A 20,729-nucleotide genomic window follows, 5' to 3' on the forward strand; every position below is an offset into this window, starting at 1 on the left:
TGTCTGTCTCGCAGGGTCTGGGAAAAGACCCAGCATTTTGGTTTGTTTGTTGTATACCTCTACTCATTTGGTTACTGTGGCGAGAAGATGCGTATGTTTATTTGAATAAGACTTGTTTTGTTTATTCCAGAGAGGAGCAGTCCGGATATATAATAAAGGGACTGGTTTTGATAAGAAAAGGGCCCCTGAGTCTGCCTAAGGAAGTGTTACCCTACTACAGGGGTGAGTGGCCAGATCCCTGCCCCTTGTTCCTCTGCTCCTTGTCTCCCTGTGCCTATTCCCCCTGCTGCCTCCCTTCCATTGCCTATTCCCTCATCATGTGCCCCCTGCTACATGCCCCCATTCCCCTTGCCCCCTTTGCTTGTGCCTGCTCTCCCACACCCTGTTCCCACCTGCAGTCTGCTCCCCTATACCCTGCTACAGCTTGTCCTCCCATCTCTTGCTCCCACTCATAGCCTGCCCCCACCCCACTCCCTGCTCATCCCCTCTTTACCTTGTGCTGTAGCTCTGCTCCTCTGAGGCACTCAGCAGCAGCCCTGCCTGGCCCCATCCCGGCCTGGCTAGAGAGAAGCTGCAGCAGCTCCTGGCTGGGCCAGGTCAGGGCTTGAGGTACCAAAGCTGGAGTAGAAAGTAAGAGAGGATGGGGCAGCTGTGCTGCTGCCTGCTATACTTGACTCCAAGATGAGGTTCCCCCACCCCCTTGCTGAGCAGTAGGGGGACCTCATCTTGGATTTAAGTTAATTTGGTAACTGTCTAAACATGAGACTTTGAATCTGAAATTATATAATTATCTGTCTCTTACCCCTCATGAGCTTTTAGAATCTTGATCATTTTATTAAGTTCTTTATTTTTCATGGATTGGCCACCCCAGAACATACACGACACATCAGCCTCATAAATGAAGCTTATGAATGCAGAAATACTGTGTCTTGAATTTTAGCTGCAGTCCATTGCTTAATATATTGTCAGAAAAGCTGACAGGGAATCACAACAATTTCATTAATGGTTGCCAACAATTTCCTTTGTGGGCTGCAAACCATGTTTTTTGAATTTCATTTTATTTTAAACACAGGATTCAGAAGCGTTCATTTCGGAGTTAATGCCAATAAGGCTATATGCAAAATTGAGTTGATCTGTGTTGGTGTCTACAATCAAAATGTTAGTTTTTGATTACTTTGTATTGAATTCCAGGTGAAACATGGTGCTTTTGTATCTGTTTCTAGGAAGCATACCTATTTTCCATATTAATCTATTAATAGTTTTTGTATCTGTTGATATTACATTATGGACATCAGAGCCTGAATTCTTTTTCTAATAAAGCCATTGGGAAAAGTGATTTAAAGTGGAGCAGGGTTATATTCTGACTGTATTTAATTCTATTCAATGATCATTCATTCCGAAGAGTACAGACCACAACAGGATATTACTAAAAGTTTATGTATGGCTATATTTTTCTTTACTCCCCAGCAATAAAGACAGAAGACTTCTTAAATTCTGTCCAACATTTTGTCTTGGTTTAGTTGCAACCTTTCAATATGTGGTACCAATAAAGACTGAAGACTTAATACTGATTTAGTAGGAAGGTATATAAATAATTATCAAATTAATGATGTATAAGAGAAGCTTGTCAATCAGGTACTGCTCTGTATGTTTGTACATGGATCTGTTGCTCAGTTTTGTATATTTCAGCAGAAAATTTATTATTCTCTTTGAAATGTGCAGCATCCTAGCGAAAAAGAGAGACCTTATTATTTGCAGCCCCCACGATACCAGGAGAACTTAAGTCTGCAGAGAAGCAGCCGTGCCCAGGAGATATCACTACTGGACTAAGAAAAACACTTGCCAATAGGCAATATATAATGAATAATGAAAAATATTTGTCATTTCATTGAAAATGGGGCATTGGGATGGAAATGGGACAGCTGTATTCTTTAATTGCAGCTGGATTAATAAAATGTAATTTTTACAACCCATTTGCAATTTACCATTGGGGAATACATTTTATTACCACTTTGGGTGTCTTTTAGTTAATAAATTTGTGCCTTCTGAGTGTAAGTGTTTGGCTTCAGATCCCACATACAAGTTTATTAAAAATTGTAATAGTTCTTAGAGACTATAAAATGAAATGAAGCGCACAAAATGTGCATTTCCAGTACTTGACTTTAAAACCATTTTTACATGACTAATTTCAATATTTCCAATTTAGGAAGTGTTGAATTTAAATAATTATTAAATATTTAACCAACCAGAGATCCAACACATTTCTAAGAGGTGGCTTAAAAATGTCTTATTTATATTTGTTAGCTAGAAATAGCAATATCTTAATATAATTCACTGTGGTACTATAATCATTTATTCTAAAAAAAGTGAACCATGTTTATGCAAAGCAATAATATTGCCAGATTACAAAACCAGTATAACTGAATATTGTCCAATATGTTTTGATTGGCAGTGCTAGGGATTTTCTAGCTTTGGAGAGAATTGATGAGTGATGCTTTAAGGAGACCCCACGTTTTGATGGTGGTTTAAGAGAATATGTCTTCAGGGCCAGATCTGAACTAGGTCCATCTGAACATATCAATAAGAGACTCACTCTACCTTTTTGCGATAAAACATTTTAAAACCAACATATACTAATTTGATAAGACTCCTGGCTACAATCAAGTATTGGGTTTCAGTGTAGGATATTGACATGGATAGCGTGTCTTTCATCAAGGATTGTCCTTGGAACATGATAATAACTTCATCTCTTCCCTCAGCCCTCTCACTTACATGGCACCATGAGGATGGATTGTCCTCTTTATATTTTAGCCAGCCTTTACATACAATCACTATAAGCACTGGTGAAACTAAAATGATCCCAAAGGCCAACAGTATGCAGATAGCTAATCCCTCTGTCCTTCAGTACCTTGGCTGACACTGATTTCACCTAGCTATTGCAATATATGATGGAGATAAGTATATTAGTGACAAGATATGGTTGAAGTTAAAGTTAGGTTATGCTGCTACGTAGAAAGAGACTCATCAGAGATCTTTCCTGCACAGCACAGGGTCTCCTAGCTTATGGTTGTCCACCAAGATAGCCGTTAGCTGAATGATCTAATTTTCCTAATTGATACTGGTTTGAAATTCAACAGCATGCTCACATTCTCTCTTCTCTGGGTAGCAAGAAGACTATGTCCTAGACAAACTGATAACCTGTACTCAATTTTACAGGCCTTCATTGTGTTTTTAGATCATTGAGGTGCAGATCATTCAGACCTGATGATTTCCAACATAAAGAAACTGTGGTTGCTGCAGTACATCTCAGCATATGAATTATCAAGAGCATGACATCTTATAATCTAATTGGTCAACTGGCTTCCCGTAAGACTTCATGTTCAGTTTAAAATGTCAGTCCTCAATCTTGAGATTCTAAACATGGTGGCTGGTCTGTGGCCTGTTCTTCAGGAGAAATAGAAATCAAGATTGAAGCCCATCAGCCTAGGACAGGAGTTGGCAACCTTTTACTGACATGGGCCTATCTTTGTGAGCCATTTCTGGTCATGAAATGCAGGTCTCTGCCCCTTAGAGTGGCCAGCTGCCTGCTTATCTCTAGCCCCTCTGCATAGAGGTCATGCAGATTGGACTTCTTTGTGGGCCAGATCTATAGGTTGCTGACCCTTGGTCTCGGATAAAGGACTTTGTTGGGATCTGACCCATTTCTATTCAGTTTGCTACCACAGGTATCAAAATGTTGTAATGTTTTAGATAAATCAGGATGAAAATTATAATCGTCTTCTGATGGGACGTGCATCTAAAACCTAAGCAGAATCAGTCTTCTAGTTTGGGGATCTGGATCAACTATCACAGCTGTCCTCTATACAGTGGGGTGAATCAAACTCTGATTTAAGCAACTCTCAACTTTTGATGCAGTTTGAATATAGATGTAACTTAAGTCCACCTCACAAGGTGGGGAGGGGAAACATCAGCAAAGTAAATCCATGTTCAGTAAACATACTGATGTTTGGCCAATATAAATATTTTCAGGTCCCATACAGAAGTTGACATAGACCTGAACTTCAGACTGACATGGTAAAGCAGTTAGCAATACGCTTTAGTTCCTTTTAGATCAGAATCTTGCTATTGCTTTCCAGTTCTGCAAGTAATTCATTCACTTCTTGATTAATTTGTATTGGACAAATGAACTGGGATTTTTAGTCTTGTGACCTGACCTTTTGGTACATTATTTCTGTGTTTGGATCATACACTTTTCTTTGCAGCAGGATTCTTACTTTGTGAAGAAAGATGTAGTTTTAACTGCTGCAGCTTACCCATAAATCCAGAGAAGTTAACATCTTATTAGCTGTAGCATCTACAAATGAAGTCATAGCAGCTATTATGGGGAAGAATGGGCATTTTTTATTGAAATTTTACTTCATCCTCTTCAATTACCCAGCTTGCAGCTCCATTTCTACTAGTTGCATAAAAAAGAAAGCTTACACAAGAACTAACAGAAGAATTGACAGCACTTTCTGTTTACAGTTAGGAGAAGCTTCAGGAACCAGTGAACATTTCGAAATGGTTCACAACAAGTAATCTTGTATCTACTGCTTAAAGAAAAATATTCCTCCCTGTTTTTGAAGACTCACTGCTTGAGCCTCCAGTCCTTCCCTGCTTTGGGCTTAGTGAAGCAGACTTGTCATTGTGTTGGTTCCTAAGGAGAGTCATCCTTTATTCTCATCTGCTACAAATTAATAGAAGGTGGAAACTGGATTGACTCAGATTGATGATCCATGTGTCGCTTAGGACAGTGGTGCTTGTTCTGTCTGGCACGTGGGCCAGATCCGGCACATGGGACCAGTCTGGCGATGGGCTACAAAGTTGACACCGGTTGAAATATGATGGTTATGGTTGGTCTGTGAGAGCAATTGGGTGCTCTGCAGAGCTGTGTGCTGGATCCAGCCACAGACCAACCCTGCAGACCAGCATGATCCCACAGGGCTCCCCATAGCTTTGGAAATCTGGAAGAAGGGGAGGGACAACTGCAATATGGTGGATTAAAGGAGAGCAGCTAATGAATCACAGGAGCTTGTCTTCTTTGCCTTTGTCAATGTAACTGCCTACAGATGGGCAAATTTTGTAGAAAAGGAAGGCCATGATTATTTTTCTTTCAAATATAATGGGAATTTGCTGTGACTGTGGTCACACTCCTTTGTGTTCCCTTTTTGCAAAATAGTGTAGCAACTGAATTGTAATTGCAGATGTATTCCTGAATCCCAGTGTTTTCAGTGGGAGTCTTGATTTAAAGAACTGGGGATGCGGGGCCCTTAAAAAGGTGAATGTTGTAAATGAATTTGAATTTCACATTTGTGCCCTAATTTAGGATAAGAGTAGTGTTCGATCGCTAGTGTCTGGGTCTAATCTGTGACAAGGTGGAAAGATGCTTCAGAAGCCAAGAGTTTACAAAGGGGTCTAAGGTGGGGACAGAGGCAAGGGAAGTGTGGTGAACCCCATTTGAGTGGTAGTCTGTGTATTTTTCCACTCTTAGATGGCTGAGAAACTGCTCCAAGTGCCTAATTCTTTTGTTCGTCTGTTTGTTTGGGGCCCTTTTATTTATCATTCAATTAAAGAAAGCACCAAAGAATAACACTGTGCTGATTTAAAAATATTCTTGCCACGTTTATTGGCTGTTGGTTTTGTGTACTGGGTTATGTTGTCCAAGCAAAGCAACCTTAGTTTGATAAGCTTTGCAGATTGAAATTGTGAAGTCTGTTCCTTGTGAATAAGGTCAATAAAAATTCTTCACAGCAACTCTTCAGCAAAAAAGCCCCTTTAAATTACAGGACTAAAGATGCTCAGAACCTCATTTGCATGAAGTCCGCTGAGTTAGCACCTTGCTAAATTGGGCCCAGTTATGAATAAAAGTTCAAGGCCCAATGTCATCCATTAACATATTGTTTCCCAAACTGATGAAAGCGGAACTCGTCTTCAGGGCAAATGATACCCTCATACCAATCACATGCTCCTTGCAGTCTCCTCATGCAGTGTTAAAAGCTTCTGCATCTTAATTTATACATCATCCGAGCCCACTCACCCCCCCTCTGGCCCTTTGTGCAGGGCATGAAGCACTGCAGTAACAATCACCTGCAGTTGATTCTTTTGCATGCTATTTAAGATGAAGCTATGCTTTAATATATTTTCTTTGTTAATTAATAGGATTGCTTCATTGAGGTGGTCACCTCATTTGCAAGAATTTCCTGTGGGAATTGCAGGCAAATTGCATAGTATCCATATAAACTCATTAATATCTGATGTTACTGTAGAAGAAAACATTGTACAACTCCCTAATGGACAGTTTAATGCAGCGGTGTACTTCATCAAAGGGATTAATTTTGGGTTTAATAGGCTGAAATCAGTCAGCTTTCTATCTTTTAATTGTAAATGAATTAAAGGCTTTTCAAATGGAAGCTGTAAACACTAGCTTGAGCCAAGTATAATACAGATGGGTGTTGCATAAACCACCCTGACCTGCACTCTTGCCAGAACACCTAAGTCCTAAACTTTTTATTCTGTTCTTTTCTTCCTGTGGCATAGAGGGTTGTGCTCAACTGCTGTAATTTTTATGACCTGAATAATCTATTTCTGGTTTGTTAAAGTTAATTTGTCTGCTGTATTTCTGTAAACAAAAGTTGAATATCAGCCAGACTTACTAAGATTATATTTTCTCACAATTCTCTTTACTCAGTACAGGAAGCTAGGTTTTTACACCAGCAATCCTTAAAACAAAATTCAGACTGCTTGGCCACAAATCAGTGTGCGTGTGACCTGTTTGCCACGTGTTCCAGTATTGTCACAGCTTTGCAATAACAGTGATGCACTGCTTGGCTCAACACGGCATGTCATGGTATTCTGCTGGTAATACATATCTTTACAATATAGAGTCATTTGGTTAGTTAGGTTAACTTAATAATTATTTTATTCATTCTCTGGATGAAAATTTTGAAGCGTTATAGAATCTATCTGTAATTATAGTAGGATTTTAAAGTGAAGTTTGATTTTTATTAATTTATTTTATGTAAGGACTGCACGGGATTCACTGGAGTCCATAGGGGCCGCGAGTCTGGTGGTGTTTGAGCACAGAGTGCCTACAGTGCTTGCCTGTGAGAGTGTGTTACACCCAACATGGGCCCAGACACATTAGGGATCCACAACATTTACAGCAATTACATGCACTGTGGTACTTTCAAGTGTACGTTTGAGATTAGGAAAATGAAGAAACTTGCACTCAGTGAATCGAATACTCCAGGGAAAGATGGAGAGAGCCGCATGAGGTTTGGAAATAGCTTCACTGCTGGGTAACAGGTGCCTAACATTTTGCTAGAAACCCTTGAGGATCATGAACTATGTAGCTGATGCAAAGGAGAGAAATTAAGTGTGAAGTAGTACTATGGAAAAGCATGGGTGATAGAGCAGTCTTTCACCAGCGGGGATTACCTTGTGCCTTCGTTGTGTAAGACAAGCCAAGTATCTATGAATTCTGGACTGATGTATTGCTTGGGCCACACTGAGATTTCTAAATTGTGAATTTGGATTCAGGAAGAAGTAAAAAGCCTCAGGTAGGCAGAGATATATCAGTGGTCCCTCTTATTATCCAATGCAGTTAGTGGACAATTTCAGTTGCTTTAATCTGTTTAAGGCATATAGCACTTACGTGCAATTAGCGGTACCCTTTAATTATCGTATGATGTGGGGGGAGCAACAGCAACTTATTTGACCAAGGAAGGGTCTTGGACCAGAGGTTTGAGTCTAGAAGCATGCCCTAGAGATCTGGAGCCTAAAACAGTGTTTGGACTTGTCCCAGACCCTGTAGTTGGTTAAATTATAACCTGGTAGAGAAATATGGGGCCTGATCCAAAGTCTGTTGAAGTTGTTTGACATTTGATCAGGTCATTGGGCAAAGTTCTTCCAAAGAATATTATAGTTTCATTTAAAAATATCCTTCCTATTTTCCCCCATCTTTCTCCACCCATGTATTTTACAGACAGTGGCATCTGGGTAGCTTACTTTCTATGAAAACATGAGCTCTATGAATTAAACCTGCTATGTCTGTTTGAGAAGGAGAGGCTGCTTTTTTCCCCTTTAGTATCCAACCACATTAACATGAGAAGTTAGCCCCCCTGCTTACCACCAGAAAATAATACTCTTTTGCTTAAAATGATAGCGAAATCATGTCACAAATTGTTTATAAATTACAGTAATTGTAATTTCAGTGATTTAATACCATGATTTTTGATAGGGAAAGTTGATTAAAATGTACCCTCTTGGTTCCTATTGTTCATCATCACATATAGTAGGGGTATTGGTTATTTTGCTGTTCAATATTAACAGAATTTAAGGCATTCTTTGTGTAGCCAGGCAGAGAAACATAATTACTGATTTCTTAAGGACAAAAAAAATGTAGCTACGGTTTACTAATTTCTTCAAGATGAGTCAGTCAACAGTTTCCTCTTTATTGACTGACACGTTTCTTTTATAACCTTTATCCACAAGCTGGCTTCAATTGATTATGGCTTTTCAGTGTTGTTTTCCCTTGTAAACTTGCCAAGTCTTCAGTATTAAAAGGCAGTCACAGACAGTTCCTATTCCAACAATTTACTGGTCTCTTTACTTATGGCTTTGTGCATGTGTGAGGGGTCACTGCCTGTTCCCAGCTTTCCATAAGTTTCCCCCATTGTGGTCCACGTGGATGGTCTCCCATCAGCATCCTATATGTATTCATGTATTTCAATAAGTTTCTCCCATCTGCAGAATGAGTCCAGTGAGGGAATGGATGGGAATATGTATATCTGCTAAAACTTGATCCATATTTATGGGAAAGCTGTTCTGAGTTTTTGGGGAATGGGAATTGGAATAGGTCTACCATGTAATCTTCAGAAACCTGAGTCATTTTTCATATGCGTGTTTTACACTGACTCCATTTTATGGTCTGTTTTTGCATAAACATCTCGGTTTTACAAGAAGAGCCAAGAGAGATCCCATGAGAAACTTTTCTACCTTGATTATTCCCTGTGAATGACTTAAAATTTTGCTTCAGAAGTGGTTGTGGTTAAATGATTCATGTTTTCTCACTTGTATGATGGCTTAGAAACTTGCTCCAAGTCAAACAAGAAATAACTTTCTCCCATCTGCATAAAGTGTCCGGTGGGGGTGTGGATGGGAGTGTACCTGCTAAAAGTGATCTCTGGTTATGGGAAAGTCTCACGATGAGTGAGAATTTTGTCTAAAAACTTTGATGCAAAATGTAGTGTGTGGATTGAAAAATTAGCCAGCAGTGTTTGGATCCCTTTGGAAGAAGCTTGACCAGTGTGGGGCCATGTTGCTTTGTTTCAGCACATGGTACAAAATATCCTATTAGAACTTTGCAGTCACAAAGAGACAAGGTTAAAAAGAAATAGCAGCCAGATTGCTTGGAGAATAACCATGGTCATGTCCCTAATTTAATACCAAATAGCGTGATATTTTCAAACAGTGCCTTGGATTTCATAGTCATATAATTTAATGAAAGATGTAGCCTTTAGTTATAAAGTGTGCAATGTGAGAAAAGACAGTAGGGACATTTTAAACATAAGAAATAGTCTTAGTGCTGCCCTGTAGCAAATCTAAACCATGACTAAAGCGGAAGTTGCTGGTTGAAAAAAGCAAGGAATGAGCATTACAGCTATGAAGAATATGACAGGTTATAGCAGTTTGTGTTAACTGTTTTCAAGATTGCACATAGCTTATCAAGACGTTCAGTACACGTTGTATGTATGCCTGTGTTGGAAATATATAAAATACACACATGCATACCCATGCAGCTGTTTTTCTTTTTTTGGTCTCCGCAAAGGTTGCTTACTAATTTAAGCCTGGTGAATGTGTTGGCTTCAGTTGCCAGAGGTCAGAACTTTACGGCTAAGTGCACATATTCCATTTTTTGTTGGTTTTCTTACATGTCAGCCTCTTGATTGTGTGTTTTTGCTTGGCTGTCTGTCGTACTTGCATGGTGTGATTGACATTTCCAGATATGTAAAGAGCAAACTATACTTTTTGAAGCTTGAAGAATCAAACTGAGCAATAAATGGGAACGTTCGTGTTCTTTGGCTTTATTGAATATTGTCTCTGATTTTTAACTTGTCAGTGTGATAATGCCATTTATCCCATGTGAAAGAGGGAATAGTGTAACCTTTTGCAACTCTGACATGCTATCTGACCAGCAGTAAATAGAGGTCAGCCTCTTACTGGCACTTGTGTGCGTCTTACCTTCGTTACGCAAACTGTAGCTAAAACAATGCTTTCTGCCAGATGCATTTACTTCTGACTTCTCAGATGCTCAACAAAAAGCGATATAGTTCGATTTTTAATCCAGTGCGGCAAGATAGACAGTTGTTTGCTGTTTGTAGTAATATTCCAGTGAAAAGGTCCTTGTGGCTTAGTATTTACTGATGATTAATTGTTTAAAAAATGGATTATGTGTAGTGTAGAAAAAATGTTCATAGTCATTGCACCACTTTGGGGTTAAACTTCAAAATAAAAGAGACTGTTAGATGCTTAACTCCTATTTGTGCCTTTGGAAAATTCTGAATGTATTTCCTTGGAGAGGAACAAGGGCAGGGCTGTTTTATATTTGTGCATGCCAGGATGGTGTATATTAATTTAAATAAAATAACTATGGGGATATGCTTACTGTGTTTGGAATCACTACTGTGAATTGGCTACAATCATCATATTAAGTATTGCTTGTATCTGCTCATTTTTCGAGTTACCAGTGTTCACCGCTATGTAGATACAATATTATTATAAATGCAAAAATGTTTACTGAATTGTTAATGCAGACTTTTATTTTATTTTCTTACGTGGAGAAAGATTCCCTGCTATGGGACTCAAAAGAGCAATTGTGCATTAGCCTCACAATTTTGAACTTCTCCATAAAGCACGATTTTGTTGCTTAAAACCATTTTTATGAAACTAGGGCAATCTTGAGAGAGTGTGAATATATTTTAAGATGCAAAAAGTAACTGGTCTGAATCTCCAAGTGGCTTGATTGTGGGGGTGGTATTTGGCCTTTTCCAAACTCAAGTCTGTAGGCACCACAATATAAACCTGCCTCATGACATTTCTTATTTCATTGGAACAAATGCTTGTTTTTGTCATTTGAATTCTATGAATATCCTGTTTAAAAAAGAACATAAAACAATAGGTGCAGAACAAGATCGTACCATTTGAAGGAGCTATTTCATTGCAACTACTGTTTAAGAGAAGTCTACAGCATTTTTTTTTCCTTTTCGATTTAGTGGGTCATACTGGCAGGTAGACAGGAAGGAGAACTGGAGAGATCCAAGGAGTTGTGGGAGGGAGGAGACATCAGGGAAGGGATACCAGACAGAGTCTGGCAAATGTCTCAGATGACTATGCCTCTGCAGAAACCTAAGAGCACAGCCCACTACCTATTTTTGATATGGTCAGGGTTCAGTTTGAAGCGGGATTGCTTTTGAAGGAATAAAAGCTCTCACTGCAGGGAGGGCAAAAATCAGAACTAGTGAATTTATAAGCATGTGAAATTGCCTACCGTTTTCTCCCTGCTCCATCACGTGGGGCGGGGAATGCAGTTTGATGCACATCAGTTGTAAAAGCTGTATTACCTGCCAAAGAGAAGTCTGCAGAGACCACTGCAAAGCCAATGCATGGCTCATTTACTTTGGTTGCATGCTAATATGAGGCTTTGGCAGGTAGGAAATTATTTTGCAGCAATAACATTATCATCGGACACTCCTATCCCAGTGGGAACAACCATCAATACATGCAAGGAGCTGTAAAAGACCCCATGTGTAGCCTTCATTTCAGACTCTGAAAGGGCTAGAGCAATTTTGTTCTGTAGCCATGAAAACTCTGCTACCTAGGTTACCATATATATGAAGAAAAGGTTACACGCTGCACTATTTCTGCCAGTGGGATCATGTTGTTTGTCTGTAGCTAATGATGGTTGTACTTGGGACCACGCTGATTGCTGTAGGTACTTTCTTCAAAACTGGATTGTGTGTTATATGTTATCTTAAGCAGCCCATTTTAGGAATAGATTTCTGTGCACTTAAGTCCCACACTTTTTTTTTTTTTTACGGGAACATAAGACCCCAGGTTTCTTGGGGTCAGGGATGAAAGCCTCTATTTACATAATTAAATGAAACTATAGATGAAGGTCACTGCTAACTGATGCAGTTTCCTGTCTCTTAATGTTACTCTTTATGGGAACAAGATTCCTATAACCTACATCTAATATTAATGGTGTATTTTGCACTAGCCATTAAATTCAGAGCGGAGAAATAAAATTCAGGAAACAATATGGTTACAACCACATTAAGAGAAAAAGTATAATTCTGAGTATTAAATCTAATCTGATTCTTGTTGAAAACACATGTTGGAAGGAAATGGCAATTTGCAGGAAGCATAAAATGCAGTTAACCAGCGGCAGCATTTAGTCAGTCGCTAATACTGTATGTGATTTCTAATTACTCCTGTAGTTTGTCATTGTTTAACACAATCAAATCTAATTGGCCAGAAAATTTTTTTGTTAGACTGTAGTAGTCTATGGCTACGTTTTTACTGTTATTGTTCCAGTTTCGTTTTGAACATCCCAACCCTTATTGCTTCATTAAATCTTAAATTAGACTTTGATAATAAGCATATTTTCTTAGAATTATCAAATGAATGGAATACACGCAGCAGAGTCAAAATTCATTGAAGGGGAGTTTCCAGCATCTAGTTTTTACTTCATACTTAGCCATTCCTTGTGGATCATCAAATGCTGCGCTAAGGCTTTGTTTTTAATTAAGTACCCCTCATTTAAAGGGCAGGACTAATGTCAAGTGCCAAAGGGAAGACTTAATCTTAAGTTGAAGAGCTTTATGTCTATTTTAGGGTGAAAAATATGTAGGTCTTAAGGTTATTAGTGTTAGAACAGTTGCAGAGTTCCTTTCAGTACAACATCCTAAAGTTACAAACTCTTTATAAAGCTGAAGCATTGTTAGAACATTTGGTGACCTCTTCTGTCACCACGTGAAATGCTTGACATTTATTGTAATTAAAAAATCAAGATACCTATTAAATACTTCTGTTGTTGAAATAAAGGCTAGACTGGTTTTGTCAATCTAAAACCTCTATGCATTTAGATTAGAGCTGGTACAGAATTTTTCAGGGGTCTGTCAAGTGCGGTTTCATTTGTCATGCCTGTACTGCTTCTGTCTCTCAGGAGAAGTGCTTTTGAGCATGCCCCCCATCTCGTTTCCAGGCTACATGTCACAGACCCCCATCTCACTTCCATTTCTGCCAAAATGCAGAAATGAGGGAGTGAAACTACTCTGAAAATACTCTTTCTAACTCTAGCTGTGGAAGTGGGGGGGATCAGGGAGCTGAGCGGGTGGAGGGGGGGAGCTGACCAGGCAGCAGCCCTGGGCACCAGCTTTTGTGGGTGGGGGGAAGGAGCTGCAAAAACAGCCGCTGTTGCTAATACCTTGGTGTTGCCCTGTGCAGAACCAGCACCCGGGGTGCAGAGCTGGCCTATTATGCCCCTCCAGCCTGCTTGAGAGCAGCCTTAGGGGGCACTTTCCGAGTAGCCTCACTTCTTGTTTCTGGATTGGCGTAATATGGGTCAGGAGCATATAGGCAGGGCCTGTTTGAGTGGCACTCCTGAGACCATTTTTGGAAGCAATGTAGACATGCACATCGAAACCAAAATGCATTGATGAAACTCGGTGTCAGTGAAAGGTTGTGTGAAAGAAAGGGAGAGAGATGCAAACCTTACATTAGAAAGGTGGCTAGGGCATTTGTTGGGGTTTTCCTCTGCCTGATTCAATGCAAGTATTTTGCCACATCCCAGGGACTGTTGAGGATTTGGCTGTTCTGAGGTGAATATCTCTTGTAATTTACTAATAACAAATTTGGAAAGGTGACATTTAAGAAACAAGGAGGCTTGTATTTATTTATTTATTGGTAATATACATTTTAGGAAACTAACTGTATAGTAGAGAGAGATGTTAGACAAGTTTCAGGCCCAAAATGCCTTTGTTCAGGTCTCGCTTATGTATCGACAACCCCACCCCATACAAAACCAAACCCTTGCTTCTTGCATGTCCTGGACTATCCCGGTTAAAACACTCCAACCTCTTATTTTCATTCACACTTGAACAGAAAGTAATTTGCAAAAATATTTAAGGCTTCAGAGTGAAATTGTTGCTTTCCAGCCGGCACTGGTCTTTGACCCGTGTAAGGAAGAGTGGGTGTTAATTCATCTGTCAGTGTGGGCGAGGAGTAAAAGGGGTCTGTCTTTTGCAAACAGGCAAGTTAGAAGATTCTCAGCATGGGCTGTGGTTTTTTAGGTATGGACTGTTGGGATTTCTGCCTTCCTCTGTAATGGAGGCATCGTCCTTTTCCTTGGATCTTTCAAGTCCATTTACCAATGCTTGAAGCATCAGGACCCTGACAGCCATTGTCCCCCTGCTTTATCTATTGCAGGTTAGGATGCTTTTTGTGCCTTTGAGCAATAGGTCTTTTAGTTGTGTGACAGGGTTGATTGTGTAATTTAGGAATAGGTTAGACAAGGACTTATCTGGGATGGTTTGGATAGGGATTAGCCTATCTCAGGTAGAGTGCTGAACTAGATGACCTCCAGTCCTTCCAGTCATACCTTTTTATGATTCTAAAAAACTCACCCCATATTTTACTCATTAATGTGCACAGATTTTGTTTTTTATTTATCCCTTGGGCATAGGCACTTTCCAGTTGCATATAATCAATATACATGAATTATTTTTTATCTTTTATCTTCATTTTTCTTTTTTGAAAAGAAAATATCTTCCACAGCCATACCCGCTGAAAACCCATTGCGAGTTCTACTGAAAGTAGTGTGCTTTTTAAACATTTTTTAAATGGTACTCAGAAGTAATGGGCAGAGACTGGCTAACAACATTTGTATATTAATGAGCATAATCCAAATATTAAGATTTCAGAGATATGAATTTAACGTCAAATCTGTAAATCCTTATTAAGCTGATATGCTATATTATAGGTAGGAATTGGGTGAAATTTTCAGGAATGGGCCCTTAGTGATAGTGGAAAAAGTGATTGTTTAACTTAACCTGCCTAAATAACAGGGAAACACCCCAAATTAAATTTTCTCTTTTAGATTCTTGTGTCATGCCCATTACAGTTGGCACCTTCCAGTGATGCATTCAATCAAGTGGTTAGCATATGTTATATATATGGTATGTTCTTTATTTGTTTTCCATGGGAGGAAAATCCTTTGTAGCTATTGATTTATGGATGATATACTTTCATTATTGAAGGCCAAGTCAACAAGTGCACCCTGCATTTGAAATGGCAAGTGACAGCAGTGACATTATTATTTTACATAGTTGCATTATTGTAATTGAAAACACATTTCCCATGATGGATAAAACCCTCAGCTATGAAATACAACTTTCCCCAATGTAAAGGAACATTTTCAGCCCATCTTTTGAAGATAATGAGAATGGCATGGGAGAGCAAAGGAAAGCCCCTATATTTATTCTTTGTGATGACATTTTAAAACACAGTATTTTTAGCTTTTGTTCTTAATTTACTGACAAAGGGCATCTCTGATATATTGAATATACAGAGGTGGGCAAGGTTCTTCAATGAATCTCCATTTTGAGGTCTGTTGAATCAGATGAAGGTCTGGCCCACTGCATAATATAAAATAAATCCTATGGAAGACAATGAAGTGAAAAAAAATCTGACTGATAGATTACCTCCATTAATTTTCTATGGATTCTATAAATGGGGTGAAGAAACTAGGCCAGACATTTTTTATGTTCATCTGTGAATGAGATGATGGGCAACAGTGGAGGACCACATGCTCACAGTCTCCTTGTCTCTTTTCTTAGTAGTATATATTGGTTATGCTGGCAGGCACATCTGGATGTGAAGAATCTGTCATTAGGCTCACCTCCCTTTGAACCGAATAATGCTGGGTTGCCAGTGGGCTGTTCAGTGAGCTGTACCAGTCCACATGATAACTACAGTATAGGACAGGTCATAATGGATGAGTTGAATCCTTTCAGTCAATTGGAGACTCTCTTATTCTTGCATAGTTTTGTAGTTCGTCATCCGAGAAGATATTTGTTTCCTTTTCCTCAGCAGGTGATCCTTATCGGCTTGAGATTCTTTTGCATGGGTTGTGAGTGCCTATCCAACTTCTTTGACTAGGAGAGTGAGACAAGCACTTGCAGTCACCTGTTCTGGTATGCGACTTCTTTTGGTTGAGTGGCGAAGACTGAAATACAGAGACTGCCTTTATAAAATGTAGGTTTATCACATGCTGGCATTTGCCATTATCCATGGTATGCACTGCCCTCTTTTGGGAGGTCTCTACTATTTCAGAAAACTGATAAATTAGCTGATTGTTTTCAGTTGTTTTCTCTGCAGATAGCTTACATTTTATTTCCTACCACCTGGTTGTATATTCCAGAATATTGATTTATTTATTCTACAGTAAGAGGTGAAAATGGATCAAGTAAACATCAATAATGTGTAGGGGGAGTAGTCAGTATTTAAAATCAATAGGATGACCATATTTTGTAAAGTGTAGATGCAAGATGATTTTAGTAATTTTCAGTGTCTCATGATAACAGTAACATATTATTCTTGAATTCGTCCGCTTACAACTGTATAGCTGTGTTCAGCATTACATCATACCATGCCAAGTATGTCTTGCACAGAAGCCGGGAACATATTTTTTCTCAAGCAAGAGAACTGGATAGGCTCTTTCAATATATTTTACTGAGAGAACATTTTAGTTGTTCTTGGTTTATCTGGCACATGGGAAGCATAATTAAACCCAGATATAATGTTGGTAACCCTACAGGTAAGTGTTTAGTATTAAAAACATTTTTCACTTAATACCAATGACTCACTAAAACAGGTAGAGAGGCTGGCTGGAGAACAGAGCATGACTGCATGGCGGTAATTGATATATTATTGTTTTCAGGGTCATAGTGGCATTGTGTAGCTAATTGGTCCAGGGAATATGTGAAAAACAAGGTATGTTTGATAATGTCTTTTATTGGATCAACTGCATAAGTAAGAGACTTTTGGGAAACACTTTAACCATTCCATCTCTGATCTTCCAATTCTTGTACTCAAGAAAAATGTACGTGGCACCTTAAGAGGATGAACTTGGGAACAAAAATTAATTACATTGCTAGACACATGGACTAAACACAGACAATGGTTTTATGGCTCATTACAATTTACATGCTTCCCCTTGTATGCTGTCTGTATTCTATAAGTAATAATGACCCTTTTCCCTTTAAATATTCTCATTTTTTTCATAATTAGCTTGTCTATTTGAACCGCCCATTACTTGTTTTTTAGCTACCTCTAATAACTTCTCTTTGCCTACACAGGTTTACCACCCTCTTCCCTTTCTGTAAGTGACTACTTTTATTTACATAACTGAGTAAAAAAAGTCACGGTTCCTCAGCTTAGGCCAGGGGTTGTCAAACAAGGATACACATACCCCTGGGGGTACTTGGATCGGTTCTAGGGGGTACATGGAGTCAGGGACAGAGAGCCACTGCCTCCCAGGAGCAGGGCCAGGGCAAGGGCCTTCTGTTTCTCCCTCCACCCCCACCCCCATGCCTGGCATCCAGTCACCACGGGTACTTAGATAAAAAAGGTTAAAAAGCCCTTGCTTAGGCTGTATCTGCTTCTTTCCCGTATCTGAGGAAGGGCACTTTATGCCTAAGATCTTATCGAACACTTCTCCCTACTATGCAACTGGTCCAATAAAATATTGCCATGTAGAACTTGCATTGTGTCGCCATCAGACCATGATCAGTGAATTTATTTAGATGCTCTTTACTTTGGATGAGAATGTTTTTATGCTAAAATATTTCAGTAGGATACACCAGAATTTACTGAGAATTCAGAAATACTTATGCAGGCAAAACTGGTGTTGACATCAGTAAAAATTTTGCTTGCTTAGAGACTGAAAGTTCAGGCTCCTGTTGTCATAAGGATGATTCTTTAAGTGGTGCGTGAACATTTAGTGTAAAAATAATTAATTATTCAGCTGATGTGGGACATAGTAGAAGGATATCACTGAGCGCAGAAATTAGATAATGAACTTCATAGGAAGTGGCTGGGATGGCAGCATTCTGAAGTAACATCTGCATTCTTTGGCCATTTTTCTCACCTTTAAATTAGTTTCTTGATATCCTAATCCCTCAGTACCGATGTTTAATTAATAAATATTGGGAAGTGTGACCAATGCTTCTTTTAGCTGCACTAAAGTTGGCTAAAATATTTAATGCAGACATTAAAAAGAAGCTGGAGTATAAACAAAATAAACAATCTCCTTGTATATTAAATACGTAATGATTAAAAGAAAGTAAATTGTATAAGTAACTATATACCACAGTGATTCATTATGAAATAATTTGATTGGATTTGTGTGTAGTACTGTAAAGTTGAGTCTCCGATATATGGTGTTATGTGTAGTCTTCAATATATTATTACATATAGTTGTGTTGGTTTATGTGACATAAATTTAAAGCAAACTTTTGCCAATGGAACCATTCCAGTTCTATGTCTAAATGACCATTAAAACATCTTTTCCAGTTCTTTTCAACTTCTTGCTTGCACAAACAAATAAATAAATCCAAACCAAATAGTATTTAGTTTGCTTCTATAAGAGACAGTTAAAGTTGTGAAACTCAAGCACTCCAAAGTTGGAAAATGTCAGATTAAATCTTCCTGTGCAGCTATCCCCTGGGATGTGTGGCGGATTCAGTCTTTAATTACAAGATCACAGACTAATTTTTCCTTCAGGGCTGCATTCAGCTGCCTTAGCCATGAGATTGCCTTTTCTCTTCCTGCAATCCCCTTCTTCATTAACTGTACACCTCCGTATTTATATAGCAGATGAAGCTGGTACCTGACTAACAATGGCTGCCTTCAGCACACAGTTTTGATTTATTCCTGGAGCACTGTCAGGCTTGTGCACAGAACGGAACAGGGGTCTTTTTGAGAAAATAGCTTGCGATTAAAACAGCAAAGTAGGCTAAATGTCGATTGCATGGCCATCTTTTAAATCTGGCATTTCCTAATTCTGGAATGCTCAAATTTGCAGTTAGTTTATTTGCAATGTCATATTTTGTGTGTTACTTTCTAGGCTTTTAAAAAAGCCAACTGAAAACCAAGCACTTCCATGATGCGATAGGCGACTTGTAGGAGGGCGTTGGGGGGCATGTCTCCTCCCGAGATTGGCTGCCACCACTGCTGGCTTTGGCAGGTAGTTGCCGTTTGCCATCCACCCGCACCTCGCTGCTCATGCCAGCGTCTGTGGGCAGTCACTACTCGCCACTGATGCTGCCACCTACAAATGGTGCCCCCCCAGTCTCGGGAGGCACCAGTTGTTCATGCATCGACATCCACATACTTCAGCATTAGGGCTGGCATCTTTGGATCCATTACCTCAACTTCTTACCTGACAGTGTATGCTTTCATCCTTTCCGTGGGGCTGGTACTCTAGGGGGATGGAACACACACACTTTACCAGCTCATTTCAGCTGATATTTGCAAACAGCATAGGAATGCTGAGGCGGGGTATTTGTGTTCCGCACGTTCTGGAAAAAAATGGTTAATGGACTCTTCTGATCTTTCTCCATGAAGCTGGGCCCTTTCTGACCTTTTCTTATCTTGTCTTTCCACCCAGAAGATACCACCAGATCCTTTTCCCAATCTGTGCGCCGTCTGTACCTTCTTATATATTTCTGTTCTTCTCGATTAACTAGTTTCAGTCTCTTTATGTGCTTTCCTTAAAGTTTCTTGGCCATCTTTGAACACCTAGTCTGGTTCTTGTTCTGTCTGCATTTGGATCAGACTCTTTGTTTTTTCCTCCGTGTCTGGACCCCAAAAGTAGGGGCACTAAAGAGACAGAAGAGACAGTTTCCCTGTGCCTCGTACCCCATCAGCTGTAAACAGCAACTGCAGAGAAAATATTTCTGAGTGCCTGTAGACATGTGCTAGAGTGTGCTTTATGCAGATTGAATCCTTGGAGAGTTTAGCATCTGAACTATATAACTAGTCTCTACTGAGTTGGGAGAGACTTGAGATTTTTTTTCAATGGTCTTAAAGTTGACTAAGCTTGTACAGTTATTTGCAGTGAAAGAACAGGTTTGTCCTTCACATGAGGGTGCCCCACTACACATCACCACCCATAAGTGAATCTCTAGTCCCTCTTCAAGGAGGCTCTGAGCTTCTAAAAAGAAAACCTGTACATTTTTTAAGAGGGTGAAGAAAATTATTTTTCTCCCTATCTCTTTTTCAGAAATAGCTGAGACATATGCCCTAAAACTTCAAAAAGAAGAGAGGGAGAGAAAAAAATCAACCCGAGATAGGTGCTTGAAATCGGCAATTCGGCATTTTGCCCTGGAATGGTTAATGTGGCAGTAATGAGGCTCCATCATGGGAGGTGTTGGATGACTAAATGTTATCAGTTCTCCCTATAATTAATGAACTTTATGAACTATGTAAAAAGCAGTGATTAAAAAAAATGCATATCTAATATATTACTACGAATAGTGTCTTCGCTGGTCACAGAGTTCAAAATAAGCATTTTCTGATAGTTTCACTATTTTGGTGGGTCTTGAGTCTGAGATTAAGTTTTTTTCATA

At 39.2% G+C, this 20,729-nt stretch overlaps 1 long non-coding RNA gene across 1 annotated transcript in view; it reads left to right on the forward strand.

Annotated features, from left to right (window-relative positions):
- LOC109287996 overlaps positions 1-20,450 on the forward strand; it is a 210,531-nt gene extending 190,081 nt beyond the window's left edge. Inside the window, exon 3 of the long non-coding RNA XR_002095041.1 lies at positions 20,384-20,450. This is a non-coding gene — a long non-coding RNA (uncharacterized LOC109287996). The remainder of the gene's footprint in view (positions 1-20,383) is intronic.
- Positions 20,451-20,729: the final 279 nt, after the last annotated feature.

Source organism: Gavialis gangeticus, unplaced genomic scaffold, assembly GCF_001723915.1.
Source record: "Gavialis gangeticus isolate Ggan-Ray unplaced genomic scaffold, GavGan_comp1, whole genome shotgun sequence".
NCBI classification, from domain to species: domain Eukaryota; kingdom Metazoa; phylum Chordata; order Crocodylia; family Gavialidae; genus Gavialis; species Gavialis gangeticus.